Source organism: Chiroxiphia lanceolata, chromosome 23, assembly GCF_009829145.1.
Source record: "Chiroxiphia lanceolata isolate bChiLan1 chromosome 23, bChiLan1.pri, whole genome shotgun sequence".
Taxonomy (NCBI): Eukaryota; Metazoa; Chordata; class Aves; order Passeriformes; family Pipridae; genus Chiroxiphia; species Chiroxiphia lanceolata.
In genome coordinates, this window is record NC_045659.1 from 4,906,562 (window position 1) to 4,931,649 (window position 25,088).

General features: G+C 52.0%; 1 protein-coding gene across 1 annotated transcript in view; it reads right to left on the reverse strand.

Annotated features, from left to right (window-relative positions):
* LOC116797669 (protein CEPU-1) overlaps window positions 1-22,218 on the reverse strand; it is a 354,096-nt gene extending 331,878 nt beyond the window's left edge. The window contains exon 1 of the mRNA XM_032709434.1: window positions 22,040-22,218. The gene's annotated coding sequence lies outside the window, so the exon portion shown is untranslated. The remainder of the gene's footprint in view (window positions 1-22,039) is intronic.
* Window positions 22,219-25,088: the final 2,870 nt, after the last annotated feature.

Below are 25,088 nucleotides of genomic sequence, written 5' to 3' on the forward strand. Positions count from 1 at the left end.
GCAAGCAGACATCTATTTCCAGGTCACTTTGTAGAGAGCTACAACGAGTGTGAAGTCCCAAGAAACGATGTTCTGAGTGCATAAATACTCCCAGCTCCAACTTCCAGCCTCTCCTCCGAGTCGTCCTTTGAGGTGCAGAGCAGCGGCGGCGGCTGAGAGATGCTCTAATCAGTGCATCTAATTTCAAACAGTGTGAGGACCATGTCATGCCTTGGGATAAATGTGAAGGGCTGCCATTGAAGTGAAAGAGAGGTAGGCACTTCAGAAGCTGGAATTTGGCCTCAAAAAATAAAAAAAAAAAAAAAAGAAGCCACCAAAACTAAAATATTAGAGTACATTTAAAAACATAATAAGGTAGATTAGCAATCAAACCAAGTGCCTTGCTGGGGGACTGATAAGTGGGGAGGATTCCAGAGGCACACACCACTACTAAAAGGCAGCCAAAAAAGCCTTGTTTAGAGTAAAAGCAACTTTTGATCCAAGATCCAGCGTGGAAATTCATTTTTTCTCATGCATTTTCCATGAGAGAACAAGCCCAATCAGCCTTGTTTTAAGCAGCAATGCTGAAGCTCCCACCTGGAGCGTGCTGCACTGGGAGGGCTGGGAAATTGCCTGGTGACTCAGTGGCCTCCTCCCTCTCAGATATTCAAAGCACTTTTGACTCAGTCAGGGAATCATTTGACCCCACCTGATCCCAACTTTCTGAGCTACGAAGTGGAGGAGCTGCAAAAGTCCTGTTCCCTCACTAATCCTCCTGGAATCGGGTCCTGGAATTTATTTGCTCATTAAAACATCCATGCAGGAGACACGTTTTAGCTCAGCCCTGTCCTAAAAAGTGGAGTAACCATGGGAAGGAGTCAGCCTTGGGATGGGCTGTGGGGAAGGGTGGGGAGGATGGGGAATCTTCTCCCCTCGAAGATTCCCTCAGCGATTCTCGAGACACAAACAACTACAGAGACATGTTGAGCTGCAGAGCCTGGAGCACTTGTTGCTACAGCTCCAAACCTTTCCCTGCCTTCAGAGCAAGGGATCAATACAGGTTTTGACACCCATCAAGCTTCCATGTGCCTACAGGCCAGCGAGGGGTGACTCAGGGCCACCTCCACTGAGACCTGTTTCTGTCTCACCGTCTCCTCAGTTCCTGCCTTTGCAGAAATCCTCCTGCACAGGAGAGCTTGGCAGGTTCAGTGCCCTGAGACTGCTCTGCTGAGCTTATTCCCAACCACATACAAGAGCTGGATTTTGCCTGGTTTAGGTTTAGGAAGGCATCTCTCATGCTGGATCTTGGAAGCTTGTATGGTAACCATATTATAAAGGAAGGGCAGATGCCTCATGGTCAACCCAGATTTCACCTGTATCAGTCCAAAACATGGCTCAGGTCTATTAAATCTCTTAAGTGTTTGTACAACTTATGGGACACCTCCCTCACCCCACCAAACCCCTTTAGGGTGTCAAAACCAGCATATGATCAGAGCACCAGAAGGTGCTCTCTGTGACAAGGCTGAGGCTCCGTGCTCCAAGGAAATGAGGTGGGAAGTGTTTCTTCCATGGGACCTGGGGCCCCACTCATGAAGGGGAGATGACTAACCCTCATGCCCTTGTGGGTCCCTCAGCTCAGGATATTCTGTGATAATCAGGATCCCTGGGGCATCTTCCCAGCACGGTCCGAGGGGCTTTTCCAGGCTGATCCCTCCCAGCACATCCCACACGTTCCTGGGGTGCTCAGCTCCCTCAAAACATGGGGTGTCCAAGCCTTGTCACTTCAGCTGGGGTCAGGGAGACTGAAAACATAAGTGTATAATCCTTTCACAAGTTAATTAAAGCACCCATCCATCCTTCAATCAAACCATTAGCCATGGGTTTTTACAATTAATTATTTGGAACCAAATCAAACAAACAAACAGACACAGAACGAAGAGAGAAAGCAAAGCAGAGACGGGGCACTCCTGCAGCAGGGAGGTTCATCCATGTCTCCCAAAGCAAGACAGGAACTCCTTTTAGCCAGCCAAGGGTGTACTGGAGGGGGGGACCCGGTCTGAGTTCGGGTGTTATCTCAAACTCCTTCTGTGACCTTGGGAAAACCTCCTTGACTCTGTTTGCTGTACTGCCAGCCCCTCATGCCACGACCCACTGCTGTGCCGTGCCCTGCACACCCTCCTTTGCCCTTGGCAGAGCCCTGGAGGGCGAATAAACCACAAATAAATGATTTACAAACCACGAGAGCTCTTTGCTGAGGTGCTTGGGTGGGCAGCAAAAAGTACTCCCAGCCCTGATTTGACCCCAGCCCGAGGGCTCACGGAACATCTGCAGGACCTCAGACAAGCTGAGAACACACAGGAGGAGCCTTTCCACCTGCATGGACACCCGGGAAGGGCTCCTGAATATTGCAAGGAGGGCAAGCAGCTCTCCTGCCGCTCCAGTGGAGGCTGTGTCCCAGCTGAAGCTCTCTGCCCTAGTTTATCTCCTCTTTTCCATGATCTCTCTCCTTTCTCAAAGCTTCATTTCAGCTCAGGTATGCGAGGGGAGAAGGGGAGGTGGGGAACAGGGAACCATCCTTCCTTTTCTCTTCTCTTTTCTCCTGCATCTCCTTCCCTCTCATTTGCTGTCACGCCCTCGCTCCATCTCTTATCCCCAACCTCCCTCTCCTCTGTGCCCTCCCTACTCCCCAGCAAGACAAGGTTTAATGTCTTTCCATCTCTTCCCGGGTAAATTGCAGCGAGTGTGCCGGCTGCTCGGGTGGAACACGCTGTTTTATATGCGCCATAAAAGGAGAGAACTCTGTAAACAATATTATTTTTAATAAAATCCCAGTCTTTGGCAGGCCAGCTGCTTTTGTGTCTGTCTTAATTTAATCAGACGATCGGCTCTCTCAAGCAGCAAGAGGGAATGAAAAGCATTAGCAAGGAATCAAGGAACTGGTGAGGAAGAGACATGATTTCCATCAAGTGCTTTCTGGCCCAGTGTGTTGCTATGTGAGCACGACCAAGTTTTCAGGAAACAGATTCCCAAAACAACTTTGTCAAGGTGCAGGAAGGACATGAGCGCGTCTGGGCGTGACACTCGTTCTGCAGCGCTTGAAAAAGCGCGGAATAAAGCCAGGCTTAAAGATATTTTCAGTCAGAGCAGATCCCTGACACTCTCGGGCACATGGTGGGATTTTGGGGTGCCCTGCACAGGGCCAGAAGTTGGACTCAGTGATGCTGATGGGTCCCTTCCAACTCACCTCATTCTGTGGTTCCGTGACTGTGGCTGTCCCTGGGCACTGGCAGGGCCTCTGGAATACCCCACACTCCCCAAAATGGGAATTCTGCCCTGTTTGGTGCCCCTCCAATGCTTGTACCTAAGTACAGCTCCCTAAAAACCAGCATCCCCCAGCTCCCTGGCCATGGCCAAACCCCAACCCAGCCCCACTTGACATGATTGACATGTCTTGACTCTTTGACATGTTTTGACTCAAAACCAAACCAAAACAATGACAGTATTAAGGAAAAACATTAAATTCTGTAAATATATCCCTAAAAATCCAGTCAAGGCTGGATCCAGGGTGGATCCAGGGGAAGAGCCTTCTCCAAGGAGGTGTGGGGAGGAGATGATGCTGGCAGCTGGAGTGAGGGGAGAGGGAGGGCAGCCCCAAGCACCTCTCAACTGGCAGCATCATGAGCAGCAGCTGAGTTTGAAAGGTGTCACATCCAGACAGCCAAAACCTGGCAGAAGCAGCTGATTTTGTGACACTTCTGTTCTTCAAGACCAAGCAACAGCCAGGGAGCCTCTGCCATGTGCAGACAGGTCCCTGCCCTGCTCCAAGACTCCGAGAGGCCACACTGCCAGCAGGCTCAACGCTTGGCCCTGATGTCCTGAGCCTGAACACCCCAGATGTGATCCCTGCCTCCTTCTCCTACTTCTTTGGGAGTTTTTTGGCAGTTAGACTGGAGCAAAGAGCAGGACTCCTCAGGTTTGGGAGCGACCAAAGCTTCCCCTGCTCTGCTCAAAGGCACGAATCCTCCAAAACACTAATCCTCAAAAATCTGGAATAATAAGCGCTAATTACACAAAGACACAAAGTAAACAAATTAATTGATATTTACTTGTTTACCCAGTCACCAAAAAAAAATGTTAATGGCTTTCACATGTATTTTTAAGACATTAAAGCGTGCTAAGGCACAGCCATAAATATCCCCAGCAAAGCAAACATGGTGCTCGGCACTGCAAAGGAATTAAAATTAGTACTTAATTACGAGAAACCGCTCGAAGTTCTTTTGCTACCATTAATCACTTTCAATATGAATGTAATTATAAGTCATCTTTTCTCTTTGGGTGGTCGCTGCTGGGACCCGAAGCGGTGACCCTCCGCTCCAGCGGAGAACACCCCGCTTTGCTCACCAAATGACAACTCCTCGCCGACTGCGCTGATGGGATCCATCAATTAGTGCCTTTCCCAAGCTCCTGAGTGCTGAGGGCACGCAAATAAGGAGAGGGCGAGGAGGAAGATTGAGTTACTTCATCCCCTCGCTCGCGCTGATTTGTGCGTTACCCACCCGCGGCAGCGCCAGAGCAGAGTCAGGGCCACCGAGATGGAGAAGCTGATGTGAAAAATAGCCCGGCCTCAAATCATTAAAGGATGAGATGATAATGTTATCTCTTGCTACGAGGCAAATCAAAGCCTTGAGAGTTCCTTCCCTGCGACAGGAACCGCCGCAGTGGGGACTCAGGGCAGCCCAGTCCTTGCAGGCAGAAGTGGAGCGTGTTAGAGGGCACAGACAAAATCTTGGCCCTGCTCTCCCCCTGCCCCGGGGTCAACATCACCTCCTGGCATTTTAAGACGGAGCGTGCTCACTGCAGAGGGAATTTGCAGCTATGGATCAGTCCTCAGGGGGATCTGCATCGGGAGCCTGCGAAACGTAATTAAGAGAAGCAAATTTATTAGCCACAAGCTCTGATTTCTTTTTTTTTTTTTTTTTTTATGAGGGAGGTGGCACTTTTCTTCTGGGTGATTTGCAATCGAAAAAAAAAAAAAGGCTGGAAACTCCCACTCTGCTCAGTGCTCAGCTTCCATCATCGGTTCAGACTCCACTCAAGGAGCTGGAGATGTGAAAATGAAGCCCTGGTTGCAGGCAGTCAGAGAAATTAATCCATGAATCAAGGCAGCTCTGGCAGAGCATCCCCCCAACCTGGGACAGCCCTGATAACCCTGACACCCCCACACTGCTGCTGCCTCGACTGGCCCCCAAACCCCCAAGCCTCCCATGCCTGCTCCTGGCACTGCACAGCCCCAAAGAGGACCAAAACACAGAAGACAACGTGGGAAATCAAATGGAAACGTTCCCTTTTGGTTCCCTTGGTACTTCTGCACAGGGAATGTGATTAGACCGCCCTTATCTTGGTGGGAACAGTTGTTAGCAATAATGAAATCATCCAGTCCTTTTCTTTTTGAAAATCCAGCCACATCCTTTGGCTCCAGGAAACAGGGGCAGTGACATGTGCTGTTTTCATAAAAAAGCCACAAGACAACACATTTCATCGCAGTAAATTCCCTTCCCCTCAAGTGAAGAGCGAAGGAGAGAGGTTTCAAGGACAGGAAAGTTCCAGCCAAAAGAAGAGGCTGAGCTGAACTTCTGCCCATGTGACACTTCACAATCTGAAGGGGGTTGGCTGATGACAACTCTTGTTGCTTTCATCTCTCTCCTTCTGTCTCAGCTCCTGCGAGGATAACAGGAACCATCCATTGAATTTCCACGCTGATGTGACATCCAGCACGAGGACTCTGCAGGGAAAGCCCAGCCTCTGGAGGATGGACACTTCTCTCCAAGTGTCAGCCAAGAGTCCAAGGAGGACTCAGGCCAAAAGCTCCACGTGTTTCTCCCAAGAGCGACTCGTGACCAGCTTGGAGCTGGGAATACGGTTGTTAGGTTGGAAATCCAGCCAAACTGGAGGCAGCTCCTCCACTCCTCTGAGGAACTCAAACTGACCCCTCAGCTCATGGGACCTGTGATTCTTACATGAAGAATGTAAGTGTAATTAAATCATATCCCCTGTGTCACAGAACTGAGATTGAACTCCACCGAGAGGGTTTCTCTTCCTGTCACACAGTATATCCAGGCACTGCCCCATCCTGGATCAAAAACAAAACCCAGGAGTAAGATTTGAGAGAACTTGTACCTGTGATTTTGGGTTGTTGCAACTTTTAGTTGTTGGGGTGCCCAGGCAGGTTCTGTGGTCACAGTCTGTCCCTAAATCCTCTCTGCTTCCCAAGCTGCTGCTGGTAGTGCACAAACCTGCTGCTGGTAGTGTACAAACCTCTACTCATTCCCTAGAATTCCCTGACAGGAGGCTGGAGCCAGGTGGGCAGGTCAGGCTCTGCTCCCAGGGAACAAGTGACAGGACAAGGGGAAACAGCCTCAAGCTGTGCCAGGGGAGGTTCAGGTTGGATTTTGGGAAAATTTCTTCCTGGAAAGGGGCTGCTAGGGCAGTGGTGGGGTCCCCCATCCCTGAAGAGTTCAATGAACGTGTGGACGTGGCACTTGGGGACATGGTGAGTGCCAAACACGGCGCTGGGCTGACTGGTTGGACTCAATGATCTGAAAGGTCTTTTCCAACTCTTCCCAATCCCGTGACTCTGTGATCCTCACCTCATCCTCCCTGGCTCTTCCACCACGTGGGTTCAGGTCCAGACCGAGACCCAAATTCCCTGCTGGCTCTTCCCCTCAGCCAAAGGTCAGCCCAGAGGATGACAGAGGAACGTGTTGCCACCCGGGTGGACGACACACACGGCGACTTAGCCCCTGAATTAAGCAGGCCCCATCCTGGGCTGCCTCCTAATTAGCAGGCAGGATTTTGCATCCTCTGGTCCTTGGCTGAGTCCCCCCTTCCCTCTGCTCCTCTCTTGTTCTGTTCACTGAGCTAATTGCCGAGCTCCTGCACCCTGGGTGTCTGCTGCTGGTGGAGAAGATTAGTATTTTTACAGAGGGGGAAAAGGGAAAAAAAAAAAAAAAGATTAAAAAAAAGATTGTGTTTTTTAAAGCAGATGAAAGGAGAGCCCAAGGAGATGTGCATTTGACTCTCAAACACGCTCCTTCAAGTCTCCCTCAGCAGTACTTAAAGGCGTTTCCAAAGCAAGACTTTATGAATGCCAAATGAACCCGGTGCCTTGTTCCTCTGCCACGAGAAAGGGGGGGAAAAAACCTTATCTTTTATATACAATATTTCCTTTCTGGCTGACACTGTGCATCATGCATTGCTACTACCAGCCCCACTTCAGACACCAAGGCTGACCTTCACAGTGTCACAGGGACGCTGCTGCTTCCCAGGGCTGGAGCTGGGCAGGCATCAAGGAACACGGATGGATCCAAGCAGCCCTGAAGGGTTTCACCTGCTGCTCTTGGAAAGGGCAAGGTGAGAACACCACCAGTGTGGAAATGCTGGAAGTCTTGCTTTCCATCGCTGTGATCTTGGATGACCCAGGCAAATCTGGGGTGTTGGTGGATGTGTCACCCTCCAGAGAGCTTTCTTGGGACGCAGCTTGGTCAAGAGGGATGGAGGATTCATGAACCAAGAGGGAAACAGCAGCAGCCCAGCAAGCCAGGAGGACACAGGAGAAAATGCTTCCCAGATCATCCAGCCCTGCAAAACCATCTGCAGCATCCCTCTGCTCACCACGGGACGCTGGGGGGGTCCTCATGTGGGGGTCCAGCTCCCAAAGTGTCCCTGATTTCATAAAGGATGAGCAATAAGCACATCAATGCATCTAAACACCTCTGGCCACCTGGGTCATCAAGTCAAGGCCACTCAACAGTCCTCCAAATGCAGCCAACAGCCCAATCCAGTGCCAAGATTGATCCCACCACCCTCCCTGAGAGTCCCCACTGGGTATTTCCAGCAGAACCACCTTCCCCTACCTGTGAAATGGGAAAGAAGCTAAAGCTTCACACAAAAGACTCTGAGGAGAAGCTGGTCCACACTCTCGGGAAAACACCCACCCAAAGGAAGTCTTGGGATCTTTAATTAGCTCCAGTCTGTGCTGTTTGAGCTTGTTAGGTGCCATATAATTGCTAAATATTATTATTATCTCTGCAGGTACAGCAGTTTGTTAGGATAATGATAGTGATTGACATTTCCCTGGCATCTTTCATCCCAACCAGTTCCCATATCACTCTATTATAAAACACTGTTCTGCCTTGATTCTCCATATGTCTCCAAACTGTCAACAGGATCGCAACCAGCTCCATGTTGCCAAAAGAAATTAAGGCAAGGCAGCTCATGGAAGTTCACAGGATATATAAGAAGCTGAGCAAGTTCAACTTTAGGCTCGAGAACACAAGTTGTACAGGTATAGATGGTACAGACAGAGATATTTGGGCTCTACTTCCACATCAACATGGAGCAAAGCTGCAAGATGTTGTCCTGGAAGCCACCACAGCACCCAAACCCCTCCCTAGTCCCTCCCCATCCCCTTTTCCTGGCAAGCAACAGTGGGTACCACAACCCAACCACCACTATGAAAAATATATCCCCGGGACAGCAAAGCAGAGGGGCCACCGAGTGATTAATTGGAGACTATCAGTTTGGGATAGGTCTCTAAATTCTCATTAAGTCAGGTGCTGAGGCATTGCACATTAATCCAGAACATTTCCCCTTCGGCCCAAACAAATAAATAACTCGTGTATAATTCAGGGAGAACTGGGTGGAGCCATCTCTCCCCCTCTCACTGTCGCCTTCCAACTACCCAGTGAATAAAACATCGCCCACAAATCTATTAGGCTAATTTTAAATCCTGACAATTTAGCAGCACTTCAGCAAGATAAGAGCCATTTATTAAAAGCCACAGTTCATTAAGCCAAATGCTGCTGGCGTATTTACTCAGAGAAATGGGGCTGGGCTCGGCTCTCACCCAGACCAGAAGTCCCCAGAGGAGCAGGAGTGATCCTATTTCACCCAAAAAGAAAGGTCAGCATGAACCTTCACCCACCCTCTACCCACGGGGGGCTGGGTGTGCTTCCCATGGCAGGGGCTGGGTGTCGGTGCTGCCTCCTCCCCTCCTGGATGAACACGGAGCAAGAGTCACAGGATGAGCTGCAGGTTTGTCACCCAGGGTTGTGACAAGTCTCCAGGAGCTCTGTCAGAGAAGCAGCTCACACAGCACCATGTCTTACACCACCCCACTGTGGAACCATTCCCAAGAGGATCAACACCCCAACCCAGATCAGACACCGCGTTGGAACCGCTCCTGTCAATGGCAGGCACAGACTGACTTTGGAGAGGGATGATTGCTCCCAACCATAAGCCAGGAGAGGGCTACTGAAGAGGAATTGCTGCTTGCCAAAGGTACCAGATCACACCCAGAGCTTTCATTCCTCCCAGCTGCCTCCTGACATCGCTGCTGATCCCCCACGCTGCGCCAGGGCATCGGCTCCCAGGGGCTGTGACGATGACAGAGGGAGCTTTGGGATGCAGGGAAAGCGCTGGAGGGTTCCTGCTTCCCGTGGAAGAGGAGATGGACTCGCTGCTGGGAGCAGCCCTGTCCTCTGGGAGCTGGGATTTTTGTCAACCTTCACAAGGAATGAGTTTGATGCTCCACCCAAACCGAGACACAACCACCACAACCTGTAAAACCCCGTGTGAGCCCACCTTACACCACCGAAATCTGCCCTGTGAAGACGTGCCCGAGCACAGCCTGGCAGAGCACACAAGGCTTTGCCGAGCTCTGTGCCAGCGTCGAGGAGCTTATTCCACTCAGGAGCCACGTGCCACATGCAACTAGATGATTTTTAGTCTCCCTTCCAAGCCAAACCATTCCAGGATTCTCTGATTTTACGGTTCCCAGCAGCGCAGGGGTCTCTGCAGGTGAGGAGGGATGGCGAGGGGCTCGGCGGTACCCGAGGGATGGAGCCGGGAGGGAGGGAGCTGCGCCAGCATCGCTGCGAGGAGCCGGCAGCAGAGGGCAGTGAAGAAATCCCATCTGGCAGAGTTTGTGAGCGTAATTCATTCCAGCGGGAGATATCCAAGAGACTTTATCAAGTGCAATTGTCCCACTGCGCCTTTCACCTGCACACACTCGCAAGACAGTCTGGAGTGACTACAGAGTATCCCTTTGCAGTCAGAGCTGAAAGCAGCATTATAAAGGTGAATTAACATTTAAAAAGAACGTAAAAAACCCAGAACTGTTCTAATGATGATTAATGGGAAGCTATAAGGGAGGCCGTGACCTCCTAGTGTCATTAAATGGATTGGCAGGTTTCTGAGCATTAATTATAAATAGCCACAGGAGTTTGAGTGCTTAGCAGAACGATGATAAATCCATGACACAGGCACAGGGACAAGGAGCCAGGAGCGTGGGGGAACACGTGCCTGTGTGTGCACACACATGGCTGGGTGTGCAAGGGAACACGGCTTTTCATGTGTGTCACACACGGGAAAGAGGCAAAAAGCCAAAAAAAAAAAAGTGGCAACGAGTCCATTTGAAGATACTCCTCTGTTTGGGTGGATAGAGAAATGGGTAAATGATAAATTAGGCACTGCCACTCAATCACATTTTCTAAATGTTTTATATCCCAAAAGCTATAAAAGCAATATTCCTTTCTGGCCTTATTGGAGCCATTTCTGGAAGGCAATCACATCTGCTCCCGAAGGGATTTGAGCTGAATTGTGCCTTCGGTTTTTTTTCCTTGCCTTTTTTCCCCCCCCTCCCCTTTCTATTTACTCTCTAGCCTGTTACCAAAGCAGGGTCAGAGCTTGCATACAAATAGGGAGGAGGAGTGAAAAACAAACAGCCCCGAACCAGCGATGAACAGACCAAAAGTGGCTGCAAACTTCTTCTGGCAAAGCCACAGCTGCAATAATCAGGGGCCACATGGATTTTGGCAGCTCCTACATTAATATTTCCTTTCCTTTAATGTGCATTATTCCACCATTGCAAGGATATTATGGAGATCTGCATCCCAAGGCACTGCTGTGCTGAGCCACCCAGCCTGCCTGGGATTTGCAGTGTTGTACCAAGGGTATCACTATTTCAAGAGCTCTTGGAGAGATGCTCGGGGATTAAAGCCCAAATCCCTCCCTTCATCTCACAGGGACCCAGAGGCACAGCCACACAGGGGTGTTTGCTCCCCAGAGCAGGAGGTGGGTTTTCACAGGAGTTTGGTGGAAAGAGAGGATCAGCAAAGTGTCAGAACCCTGGGATGGAGGGTCTGAATAAACATGGGATGAATGGAGCGAGGACCTGAGGCTCGTTAATGACTCTCCCAGTGAACCACATCGACTGGGGGGGAAGGCTCCTCTCCTGCCAATGACAGGAACAAAAGCTCTGGCTGAGATGCCAGAGGGGCAGTCCCATTCCTGGGCATCCAGACACACACACCCCTTAGAATTCAGAAGGGAGGTTGGAGGCTCCCAGACCTGGCACAGCTCTGCACCAGCAACCACATCCCCCACCCAGCTGAGACAGCAGCCCCAGAATCCAGCCACTGGGCAATTCCACTGGGACTGGGATCCCCATTTCCTCCAGCATTTTTCCTCCCCACTGCTCTGGGTAGAAACCCACTGAGTGGGTTTCTGCTCACTCTATGGGGAAGCAAAAGCCAAAGCCAAAATCCCCTGCATGGAAATTAAAAATATTCCTGTTTAGATTTAAGTCTCATTACCTTGCTGGGCTCTCCTGCATTATTTCAACTGATTGGAAAATGGTGGCAAAGGAACAAGTTCTCCATACAATTTTCTCCAGATCCTATTAGTTGCAATACAATTACAGTGAATACATCAATTCTTCGTCCCAGCAGCTCCTGGAAAGAACCACCTATTAAAAGCTGGCTTATTAATGGAATTGTACATCCAGGATTAATCGGGCCGCATTGGCCATTTCCATTTCTCACTCCACAAGTGCTTTTGTTTGCTTAATAGGCTGAAGTAACTTGAGAATGACACAACTTAGAGCTTCCCCCATTTGCTGTGCGTATCGCCAGCAAATTTAATATCACTGCCCTCGCCGGCATCGCTCCGTGATAAAACCTGGCATGAGCTGCCAAGGAAATCCACCCCACAGGGTGGGCAGGGAGACAAGAGGCTCTCTGCCTTTGGCAGAGCGAGCAAGGGGAGATTCCTCATTGATCCAAGGCTTTAAACCCAAGGGGAAATGGCAACACCAAAAAATCCTGCTGGAGCCAGCTGGCTGAGAGCCAGGCCACCACTGGAATATCATCCCACAGGCACTTTGAAAGCTTCCTGGTGCCCCAAAGAGCATCACCCCCAAGCCAACTTGATGTAGGGGGTCCCCTCCAGCCTTCCTTGCTCCCTGGGAAGCCCCAGCCAATCCTAAGCCCATTCTCCAGCAGCTGGAAGCAGGGACACTGTTTCCCGGCACAGATATTCCTGTGGCAGCAGAGTCAATGCATGTTGAAGCATGGTAATATAGTATGACTTTCCCCTTTAATGGAATTTTTCTAGCCCACTAGGAAAAAAAAGGCTCCATTAGCCAGACTACAAAGGCTCCTACTTATTAGTATTTTAGAACAGCGGCAAAAACATTTCTTGAATCTAATTATTGCTGACAAATATGAAAATTGAAATCAAAGTTAAATTTTCAGCTACAGTGCCTCATTCGGCAGCGGCTCCCAACGATTGCATCAACACATTTATTCTGCTGAGCAGGCTCCGAGATTGGGGCCCCCCCTTCCCCTCCAGCCCACCCCTCCATCTTCAGAGGCATTAACTCTGACATATTCATCTCAACAGCCGGGGCCACGGAACCAACTTCATGTTTACCAGTTGTACGCAGCCGACGGATCGGAGCGAGGCTTCCAGGGGCTGCAGGAGCAGGGAATGGAGCTCGCTGCTCGAGGGAAGAAGGGAATAGAGCTTCCTGCTTTTTGGTTTTCCCCTTATTTTCTTAATTTATCGTCGTTTATTTCCAACTTCGCCCTCTCCGATCCCCTCCCAGCCCACTCTCCAAAAAAAGAGTGATCTTAAATTCCACAAGGCAGAGGATGTGGAAGGGAGGGGAGAATGGAGAGAGGGGGGGGAATAAGAGGGGAAAAAGAAAAAAGCCTTGTCAACATATTTCCTTTCTCCTGCCTCCCCCCAACATACTGTAAAAATCAATCCCCTTTGTCATTTTGCTCTGCTTGTGTGAATGTTTAATGGCTGTCGAGGGAGATAATGATTGCTGCTAGGAAATTCATTTCAGATTTGCTATTTATAAAGTACTTGGTGCTCAGGTGGGAAATTAACATAAGGAAGGGGGAAAGGGACCGAACCAGGGAAAAAAAAACGGCAACAGGAGAGGAGGGATGAGCTGCTGCAGGGCTGGTTGGAAGGGGCTGGAGCCCGAAGAGGATCTGCAGCTCATCCCACCTCTCCTAAGACAGAGGGAAAAGGCTTGGAAGGAGCAGGAATAGCCACACTGGGGGTATACAGGTGCTGCCAAGCACCACCAGCCCCTTCCCAGGATCCACTCATGGATGAAGGACACAGAGCCAGGGTTATCCCCCAGGTGCCTGCTGGATTTTGAAGGCAGCAATGCCCCCACACACCATCCACCACAAAACCTGACACCAATCCCACCGCCAATGACTGCACCCTGACTCCCTCTCCAGCCCCTCACCCCTCTGGGTTCACTCCAACCCCCCTCCCTGCAAAGCCCCTCAACCTGTTGCCACGTGTTGGATTTTTGACTCCCGAGGGAATTCCCATCCGCAGCGCAGCCGGATCCCGCGGAACGCACGCTGCCATTCAGTTGCTAATTCCTCGTCTCAGAAGTTGCTTTTCACTTTCTGATTTTTCAATAATAGGCTTGGTATGAATCCCTTAAGCTCCCGAAATAAGCTGAAAACCGCTTTTCCAGCCATTTACATAAACACAAGTGGATCAGAAGGAATAATCATAGTTTATATGCATTATTTGGGGGCTTTGGAGACGGTGTCTAATGTGATGTCAGGTTTTGAAGCCCAAAAACACACAATGGGAAGCGCTGACGTGCAGAAAAGCAGCACAAAGAGTAAACAATAAATAATACACTTTTTTTTTTCATGTTGTCCTCAATGACAAGGAGGTTTTGGCTCCGCCACTATCCCAGCCTCTAATGGATCATGGATCCTGCTCCTCGCCAGCTTTGTTCCTGAAAGGGCTTCATTAAGAGAGATGTCATTCATCCTAAATCCAAATTCACCTCGTGCCAGCCAGCCCTGCTGCTCTCCTGTGCCTTGGCCCACTATCAAAATGCCGGCGCTGGCTTTGGGAATTGACTTTGGAAAACTAAAAGTCTAACGGAGGCACCCTCTGATCTCTAAATACCATCTGTCCTGCAGAAAGGGAATAAAAGCTAAAACCACCCAAACCGACCCAGGAGCTTCGTGCTGTTCACCAGATAACTCCTACCAGAAGGGAAAAAAAAAAGCCCAAAACACTTAAAAAGAGAGAGAATGTTATGGTATTAATGAACCTTGCTTTGCTTCGAGGGCTTGTCATGCCTCCAGCGAGGCGGGTCAGGTTTGGCTTTCAAACCAGTTCTTTAAATCAAGAATTCCGTTTCTGGTAAAATGGAAACATTAGCAGAGGATCTGTTTTGAAGAAATAACAATACAAAATGGAACGAGGCTGGAGACTCCAGGCTCTTTGATAGCGCTGGAATGTGGCCTTCGGAGCTCTTTCTGTTTTGTTTGAAATCACTTCCCAACTTGGTACATAAAGCTCCGAATCTGAACATGAAAAAAAAAAAAATGCTTCAAAAAAATCGATCCTTGCTTTTCCCAGAATTTACTTTCAATGGGAATTTGCGATTGTACTTTTCCACTTCATTTTGGAATCGGAAAAGCCTAAAACACTCTGCTTGGTTGCTAATGTTGCACAATTTCCTGTGGCATTTCCCACTCCTCGGCAGCTGTTGCCTCCCACCGGGAGTCACGGGAGGAGGAGAACCGGTCCCGTGGGCTGAGCACTCGTGGTTTTTTAAGCTCCTTCCCAACCTAAATCAGGGTCTCCCCATGCTCAGCAATACCCAGGAAAAGACCCCATCCCTGGAAGTGCTCAGGGCCAGGTTGGATGGGGCTTGGAGCAACCTGGGCTACTGGAAGGTGTCCCAGCCCAGGGCAGGGGTTGGAACCGATGATCTTTACGCTCCTTTCCAACTCGAGCCACTCTGGGATCTTTTCCTGTTATTTCCCAAAAAATTCCATCTGACCACCCGCTCCCATCCTTCCTCCAAGCCAGACCCACCACGGCTCCAACAGTGAGCACTTGGCATGAGCCACAGCTCAGCAGGTGCCTCACACGAGGTGCTGAACATCCCTCCACCTTCCACCCACCTCCAGAGGGTCCTCGGTGCTGCTCCAGGACCTTTTAGCCTGGCAGCACCTTCATCCCTCTGCCCCCATCGTCCCCATGGAAAGGCAGAGAATGCTGTGCCTGCTTCCATCAGTGCTTTAAAGGAAATACTCCAACCACCAGGGATCCTGGATTCCCCACCCAGCTGCTACAAAGCTTTTTGGAGCCACAGCTCCTCTTTCGGCTGCCCCTGATTAGTAAGCGAAGCATGTGGGAGCTGGAGGAAGGGAAAACGGGGTGGGTGAGGATGCCAAGAACTGAACACTGTCTTTAGTGGGAACAGTCAACAGGACAAGGGGGTCAAGGGGTCAATTAATTTACAACAGCTTTCAGCATTACACATATTAACTGTTGAGCGCATCAAAAATCCATGATATCCTTCCCGGCGGCAGAGAGCAGAGCCCAGCAAAGGCAGCACCTCTGATTTATTATTAACCAAGAGCAAGGTGCTGCTTCGGGAAGGAGCAGGGAGGGAGGTGGCCACGGCTCCAAACGTTCCAGGAGCAGTGGGGGTGGGATGACTGGAGCATGCACCAGCACCCTCGGAAGGGCTGGAAGGGTTGGAGTGCCCCAGGGGATGCAGTGACAGAGAGATCATTCCTTGTAATCCTGAGTTTTCGTAGAATCCCAGAATGGTTTGGGGACATTAAAGCTCATCCAGTGCCACCACTCCCTGCCATGGGCAGGGACACTTCCACTACACCAGGTTGCTCCAAGCCTTGTCTGGAGCAAACAACTGGCCTTGAGCACTCCCAGGGATGGGGCAGCCACAGCCTCTCTGGGCAACCTGTGCCAGGGCCTCATCACACTCACAGCCAAGAATTCCTTCCCAACATCCCATCTAACCCTGCCTTGTGTCCATGGGAAGCCATTACCCCTTGTCCTGTCCCTCCAGGTCCTTGTCCAAAGTCCCTCTCCAGCTCCCTTGGAGCCCCTTTAGGCACTGGAAGGGGCTCTCAGGTCTCCCAGAGCCTTTTCTTCTCCAGGCTGACCAACTCCAGCTCTCTCAGCCTGTTTTTTTGCCTACAAAAGCCACTAAAGGCATGAAAACCCCATGTGCTGAGGTGCAGGATGCTGGCAGGCCATGGGGCACAGCACTAAGGCTTGGATTGCCACTACAGAATCCCAAAATCTGGTACCTTGCTCATTTTGGTACCTTCTGGAAACCCAGAGCTCAACTCCAAGCCCAAGCGTTTGCCATGAACATCTGAGATGGATCAGGTTTGGGTCCCACTGAGTCTAACAGGAGATTTGCTACCATCCATCAAAGGAGAATGACCAGTAATGCTTAAAAAAATCATTTTCCCCCTCTTTAAAGCTCTGCTCTGAAAGATGACCCTTAACTGGGGAACAAGCAAGGAAAATCTTGCCCTTTCTTGCCACTACTGAAGTTTGGGAAGCAAAACCAAACACGAATGAGGGTTTTTTCCTGATCTGCACGGCCAAATAGTTACTCCCCACATGTTTCTCATGTTGTGAGAAAGTTGGAGTGCCCCTCCTCTGTCTGACTGGAGCTGCCTGGGAAGCAGAGCTCTCCCCATCCACCTCCATCCCACTTTATCACAGCAAACAGCGAGCCCTGCTCACCAACCTGACCCAGATCTGTCAACTGATCAATCTTTTCCCCATAGGGAAAAAATAAAATGGGGGGGAGAGGGGAGGGAGAAATCACAATATGGGTATTTTTAAGTGAAAACTGCAAGAAAAATACACAAAGCAGACAGTTCCAATCTTGTGGAACTTCCAATATTGTGCTTGTCTCCGTCAGAGGAAGGCAGAAAAGCCACGAGCCAGGGTTATTTATTATGCTGGTCAAAATGCCTACATGGAAAAGAAAAAGTAGCTTTTGCTAAGCACAAGGATGTCCCAAAACTGGGTGCAGCCTCCAGAGCATCCAGTAGCAAAGTCCTGTACAGAGGGATGGTCCCTGTGTTGCTTCAGAAGTTTGGGTTTACCAGAGGAAGTTTTTTCCAAGCTCACAGCTCCCACCTGCTTATCAAAATGGTATTTACTTCCTCTTGACCCATCAGGGAGGCCCATCCCAAATGTGGGAATGGTGCAGAGCAGTCCCACCACCTTGGACTTCCACTACAGAATCCCAAAATCCAGCACTTTGCTCATTTTGGATCCTGTTTGAAGCCAAGAGCTCAATTCCAAGCCCAAGTTGCAGCTCCAACCTTTGCCATGAACATCTCAGATGATGTTTTTTTGCCTCCTCATGTTCCCACTTTAAATAACCAGGGGCACCTTGTTCACACTTGGATTTTGTGAACAGCAAACAACAACATCCTGAGATGTGACAGCATTTATGGGACCTCACATACGTCCACTCCACAGCTGGAGCTCCTAAATCTGTTGTAGCTACCACACAAACCAACTCCAGCCCACGCTCCCCACAACTCTGAGGTTACTCACTACACACAACAACTTTTTGGATAGAGCCAATACAACAACTTTACTCCTTGCCATACCCTGCCAGTCCCCTGCTGTGTAACCAGCTCAGTGCAGGGATGCTCCCACAGAAACTCCCATGGAAAACCCCACCTGCAACTCCACCGCCCAGCCCAAAATCCCAAACATTTCGGGTGCCATCCCAGGGCTTTGCACAACACAACCAGTGGTAAAGGTCTCCTCAGGTTCCTGTTTGCTTCACTGAGGCTTAAAAATTGCAAATCAGGCCACCACGTGGGATTAATTGGCTAGAGGTGCTGGTACCTGCTTACGGCTCCGCCTGGAATTAGCGGGAATGACGGATGTTCAGCCACACTCCAAATCCGGCCATCCAGCAACTGGAGTTCATTCCCCTCCTTTTATGTACTGCATATAACTGGGTTATCTAATTGTGGAGGTATTGATTATTACTGTTATTACCTATTAAATAGCTATTTTCTGCTGTTGGGGTGAATATCACATTTTATTGACCCGCACGGTAACTATTAACCACATCTAATATTTTTCCCGAGGAACAATAAATCCAGGGATTCACAAAAAGATGCCGATACACCTAATTTTTCTTATACACATTCATTAGTGCAATTACCCTTCTGCAGGAACTGCCAGAAGGTTTCCCCTCCTGCCTCCACCCAGGGAAAGTCCTTCTGGGATGCGTAGCCCCAGCCCAGCTGGTGATCCCAAATCCTGCCCTTCCCGAGGGGAAATACCCAGCCTCTCCTCCCTGTGGATGTGTCTCCAGGCCAGGTCCAGCCTTTCCATCACACACCAGCACAGCCTGTGTCTCAGTTTGGGAATTATCTGCATCCCAGCCACATCGACCGAGCGAATAATTCTTTGGGATGAGGAACGCTCCGTGCAGGATGTTGATGTATGCTATTATTTTACATACCTATTTCAGCTTCCATGCTTATTAGAATAAGGTCTTTATGCTAATTTGTAAATCAAATTCCCATAATTCTTGGCTTACTGATGCTAAAGGCCCAGCTAAATCTTCTATGACCTTTTAGCCTGGTTAATCCTTTTCTGCGCGGCTGAGGAAAGAGTTCCCTCGGCTCCCCCACTCCTGAGGGCTGGGGTGGGGGGGGTTTGCTCTTCCTCCAGGAATCCACGTGGGGTGTGGGTCAGGGAGACCAGGCACATGCAAGACCACCCCTCTTCTTTCAAACAGGGAAAGAGGGAAGGGAAAATGCTGCTGCTGGGTCCCCGTTTAGGGATATCCAGGATTTTCCTTGCTGCTATTTAAAACTCCCCCAGAGGACACACAATGAGGGCTGTGTTGCCAAACAGCCACTCACTTCCCAATGCCTGGGGCCATCCCAGCCCTTTCAGCCTCCACCCTTCCCATCTCCTCTTCCCAGCTTATGGCTGGACCTCTGTCTTTTCCATTGATGCAATGGACACCTCCAGCTCATTCCCAAGGGGATGGAGAATCCAAGCCAATCTCCCTGGCCTTGCTCTCCAGCATCAACACCCAACAGCTCCCTCGATGTCCAACCACTCTGGACATTCCAGGGCTCAGAGGGCTCCTTCCTGAGGGACACAACACTCAACAGCTCCCATTTTAGGGCCACAATTCCACAAATCCGACAGCGAATTTGCAGGACTTGGAGGACCTACAGATGTTTGCACAAGTGCAGGTGGTCAAACACTTCTGAATTACCCACTTCACGCTCTGCTTTCCTTTCGAGAACACTCACAAACCACTTTTCTTATTGTTTGTTTGGCTGTAAATAGGGAAATGACCTGGAGGATGGATGGGCTGCTGCAGAGGGCAGCACATGTCTCTGGAGCTATTTGGAGGAGATTTGTGCAAAACAGTTTTCCTGCAGGACAATAATTTTCACATTTTTCAACACAAACCAGCTCCACTTCTGGACACCAAATGAAAGGAGAAAACTTAAAAATTAAAAAAAATACTGTGAATATCAGAAGAACTAATGAAGCAGCAGCACATTGCTGCTGATTTTCTTATATTACCTTTGGGGTGAATGACCCCAAATTTCTCAAAACTCTCTTAAGAGGTTTGTGCCAAGATTCAAAATTATTTTTGCTAGGTGGGTTTTTTTTTAGTTTTTAATGACTCTTAGATACAATTATGCAAGAAGGGACTCCTTCCCTCCACCAACCCAGTATCTCCCAGCCCAAAAAGGTCCAAGCTTTTTGCTGCCAAGGCTGCCCTGTGCATATTTCACCCAGCACCCCTGGCTCTGCCCTGAGTCTCCCCCCAGACCATGGAACAACGTGGATCCCTGTTTTTCCTCATCCCAGCAGTGACTCAGGGACTTCTGGCACTCACATCAGACTCCTGCAAGGCAGGGAATTGGGGGATTTTAGGCTTGGGGAGGCAGCACATTCCTCCCCATGGCTCTGCTGCCCAGGAGAATTAAAAAAATACTAAAGAAAGAAATAAAAAACCAACTGCTTTCTGATCCGTTAAGGGAGCAGGGAGAGGAAGCAGGAGGGATGACCAGAGGCAGGGAATAAGACTGCAAGGAAGCCAAGTCAGGAGCCCCAAAGCAAGCATTAAAAATAATAAAAAATATAATAAAATAATGAAATAATAAAATAATGAAATATAAAATAATGAAATAATAAAATAATGAATAATAAAATAATGAAATAATAAATAAAATAATGAAATAATAAAAGAAACGAAGCACAAATTCTGGGCAGGGGGAGCAAGGAGGGAAAGGGGTAGCTTCATCCCCCTCCTGGGGAGCTCCAACCCCGCAGAGGTGGGCAGCCAAGGGGGCCAGGGATCCCAGCCCCAGGGAAGCCCCCGGGATGCAGGGATGCCGGCACGCCAAGCAGGAAGCAGCAACCCTGGGAGAAGAAGGAGAAGGAAGGAGGGAGAGCGGGAGGAAGGCGAAGAGGAGCGATGCCGCGGAGTGTGCCGTGCATGCTAAACAGCCCGCGCCGGTCGATCCCGCACGGGCGGCTCTCCGGAGCGGGCCCAGCGTGCCCAGGAGAGAGAAGTTTGTGGTGGGAGATGTCCGGTCGCTGTCCCTGCTCACCTCAGCCCCCCGCCCCGCACAGCCCACCCGAGCGCTGCTGCAGAGACCACGGCTGGTGGGATCAGGCAGGGCTGAGCCGGGCACGGCGGTGCCCAAACCCTATTCCCAGCCCTCGGAGCAACGCAAAGGCAGCTGGATCCGGCCCTGGAGAGGGATCGACCCCCCCGGCTGCCCGTCCTCAGAGGAACCTACATCCTCCCCGCCAGGAGTGTCTGCATCCCCCTCGGGGGTGCAGTATTCCCTCGAGAATACCTGCATCCTCCCGGGGTGCATCCATGCTCCAAGGAGTGCCCGCATCCCCCGCGGGGGTGCATCCATCTCCCTGTGGAATACTTGCATCCCTCCCGGGGGTGCATCCATTCCCCCCGAGGAATACTCGCATCGCCCGGGGGGCATCCATTCTCCGAGAAGTGCCTGCATTCCCCCGGGGTGCAGCCATCCCCCCAGGAGCGCTTGCATCCCGCACCGGAGCCCCGGGAACCAGCCGCCCGCCTCGCACGGCGCAGCATCCCCCGGCTCATCCCCCGGCGCATCCCGAGCTCCGGCGGCGGCCCGGGGCAGGATGCGGCTCCATCCTCTCCTCCCACGGAGGAAACCCCGCTCCCACAGCCCCTCCAGATGGCTGCGAGGAGCCTAACGCGAGCTGACAGGCTCGGCGCTCCCGGCCAGATGGGGCTGGCTCCTGCCGCCGCTTCCCCCCGCGCCTTTTCCCATCGCTTTTTGCTCTTTTTTTCCCCTCGCACGGCCCCCCCCCTCCCCTCCAAGCACCACCCCGGGTGGGGGGCAGCCATGCTCATCCGGGACAGGCTGGGTAAGGACTTCCCAACTCCCAGCCCGGCGGGAGCGGGGCTGCACCGAGTTTTCGGACGACCTTGGGAAAAGCAAAGGCGGGGGGACGCACGGAGGAACCCCGAACCCCCCTGACCCTCAGCCTGTTGGATGCATTGATCCTGCAGGAATTATGCTGGGATGGCAGAGTCATTCTGCACCCCCAAAAATAATCAGGGCGCCATGGGAGAAGTGTCCACCCCGCCAACCCCCCCGCCCCGAGCTCGGTGCACCGGGAATTCCTCCGCCGTACCCGCATCCGCACCCCCCGCAACTCCACAGCGGGCTGGAGACCCTCTCCCAGCTCCCTTCCGCTCTGGGGTAATCCTCGTCCCCTCTCTGGGTGGGTTCTCCTCCCTCCTCAGCCCCTCAAGGGTGCTGCCGTGGGACCGCGCATCCTCCGCCCGCCCGGGCTGCATCCCCCGCGGCATTCCTACCTTGGGGAGGAGCGCGGCCATCCGGCGAAGATCACCCAAGAGACGGGGTGGTGCATTTTGCCTGGGCCATGTCTTTCTCTTCCTCCTCCTTCCCCACTCTGCCGGGCGGGGAGAGTTTAAAATCCGCGTTTCCCGAGCAAAGCGCAGGAAGGTGGAGTGGGGGGTGGGGGGGGGGGGGGGGGGGGGGTGGTGGGGGGGGGGGTGGGGTTGTGGGCGACGACGGAAAAAGAATGGGGTGAAAAACAAAAAAACGGGAAAAAGCACCGAAGGGTGGGGAGGGAAAAAAAACCCAAAAAGAAAAAAAAAAGGGGGGGGAAGGGGGTCGGAAGGGGTTGCAGGTGCGAGGACAGGCGCTGCGTGCCCGCCGCTCCGGCCCGCACACGCCGCCCGGCTGCAACACGCCGCCGGCCGCGCACGCAGCCGCCCCCGCGCCGCACTCATTGGCTGCGGGGCCCCCCCGCGCCGGCTCCCGCAACCCCCCGGGCACCCGCACCCCGCAAACTCCCTGCCGGCATCTGCACACCCCGCCTCCCGCAACCCCCACCGGGCACCCGCACCCCTCCGCTTCCAACAACCCCCCCGGGCACCTGCACCCCGCAAACTCCCTGCCGGCATCTGCACACCCCCTCCCGCAACCCCATCGGGGCACCCGCAACCCCCCGCCTCCAGCAAGCGCCCCGCCGGGCACTCGCACCCCGCAAACTCCCTGCCGCCTCTACACCCCCCCTTCCCGCAACCCCACGGCACCCGCAACACCCCCGGAGCACCCGCAACCCCCCCGCCTCCAGCAACCCCCCCCGGGCACTTGCACCCCGCAAACTCCCTGCCGGCATCTGCACACCCCCCCCCGCAACCCCCTGGATCCCGCAACCCCCCGGCACCAGCAACCCCCGTGGGGCACCCGCAACCCCCCCGGGCATCTACAAACTCCCTATCGGCATCTGCACACCCCGCCTCTCGCAACCCCCCCGGCTCCCGCAAATCCCTGGCTCCCGCAACCACCACCACCCCCCCCCGGCCACCCTGCAAACTCCCTGCTGGCACCTGCACACCCGACCTGCCACAACCCCCCCGGGCACTCACAACCCCCCCAGGACACCCGCACCCTGCAAACTCCCTCCCGGCATCTGCACATCCGGACTCCCACAACCCCCCGGGCACCCGTAATTCCCCCGGGCACCCGCAAACTCCCTCCCGTCATCTGCACCACCCCCCCGTCACCACCGGCATCTGCAGCCCCCAAACTCCCTCCTGGTATCTGCACCCCTCCCTACCCCACTGGCATCTGCACCCCACCAAACTCCCCAGCCCCCCAAACTTCTATCCAGTGCCTGCACCCCCCTACCCCCCCGGCACGGGCACCCTCCCCCCAACCCTGGCACCCCACCAAACTCCCTGGCATCTCTATCCCCCCAAACTCCACATCCCCTGGCACCAGCACCCCCCCACACACCAGTTGATCCCCCTAAACTCCCCCAGCACCCACATCCCTCCTGCAGCATCCTCACCCCCCCTGTAGCATCCCTTCAACGCCCCACATGAGCTCTCCCCAGCTGGGAAAGGGGGGGGAGCCCCTCCTGCGGTAACTGCAGCCTCAGCTTCCCCACCTGCATCAGGATGGGAGGGAAAAACACCCACACCCCCCTTGTCCCACCTGCCTGTCCCACAGGGAAGAGATGCACCTGCTTTTGGGGGGCTGGTGCCTCCAGGGAGAGCCCCAACAAGCCTTTTCCCTTTATACACCTTATCCCACATGGAAATCTCTCAGAAAGCAAATTTAATTGGGAATAACTCTTCAGTTTGTGGCAGAAATCTTCTTTTAGTCCACATCAAGGGGTTTTTTTCCCATGCTGTAACCATGCTCATCTGATTCCCCTCACCAAGCCCACCTCCTGCTCTGAGCAGCATCTGGACCACTTGGCCCCAGTTTAGGATTGAATACACTCCTGTTACCTCAACTCTTTGCACATCCCAACTTCTCGTCCCTATTTCACAACAACAGAAACAAAATAGACTTTTCTCCAGCTCAGGATTCCCCAAACCATCATATCTGTCCACACCACAACTCAACAGCAAGAGCATGACACCCACGTGCCTACACAGAAAAGGTCCTCAAGACCAAAACCCTAAATTATTTCCACCCTTTGTCCAATATAAAGAATATTTGAGGCTCTGAATACCAAGACTCGTCTTTGACACAACCTAAATAAAAAATATCACATTAAATATTATTTTCATGAGTGATAAGGATGTCTCATTTCATTGCTCGAGGTGACTCACAGCCCCTTCAAGCAACATCATAGCCAGAAAAATGACAAAGAGGAAGAAAAAGAATTAAAAGATATCTTGGCTTTTTGTATTTATGCCTCCTCAGAGGCTTCCAAAAATCTGAGCTGTTCACTTTGCAATTCAGAAGAAGACTTGGCTGCAAGCTCTTGGAAATCCAGCTGTGTTTCTCTCTGTGTCTCTGCTGCCCAGAGAGACTCCCTGAGTCAAATCCGGGCCAGTGGTTCTGCTGCAGGGAGGTGACAAACCACAGGGGCAGGTCCCTCCTGCTCAAGCCCCATCCACAGGTCTGACAATAACAATCTCCTCATCACAAATGGGCAGCCAAGAGGGATTGGCAGCCCTGGCTGGATGTTCCCAACAGCCCTGTTTGATGCCTGCACGTCCCTGCCACCGTCCAGCCAGAGGGTCCCATGGTCCCCAAACGTGAAGATGCATTTCACCATCCCTGGGTGTTCCCCAACACCTCCACTGCTGTTATCCATGAGTTTCCACGGGGGATTTTGCCCAAACAGCAGCTGGTGTAAAGCTGTGCCCTGACACTGAGAGCTTTCAGCCCTCCTTCCTTTTCCCCTCCCAAGGCTTGGTCCAACCCACAGATCTCGAGGAGATCCCATGGATCCAGAGCTCTCCACCACCACTTCCTGGTACCAGCAGGAGCAGCCTACACCCTGCCAGAGCCTCCAGCACCTCCCAGCTCGTTAGGATGGGAAGAGCTAAGGACCACAGCAGCACTAATGACCCAGGCCAGGGCTGCACGTGC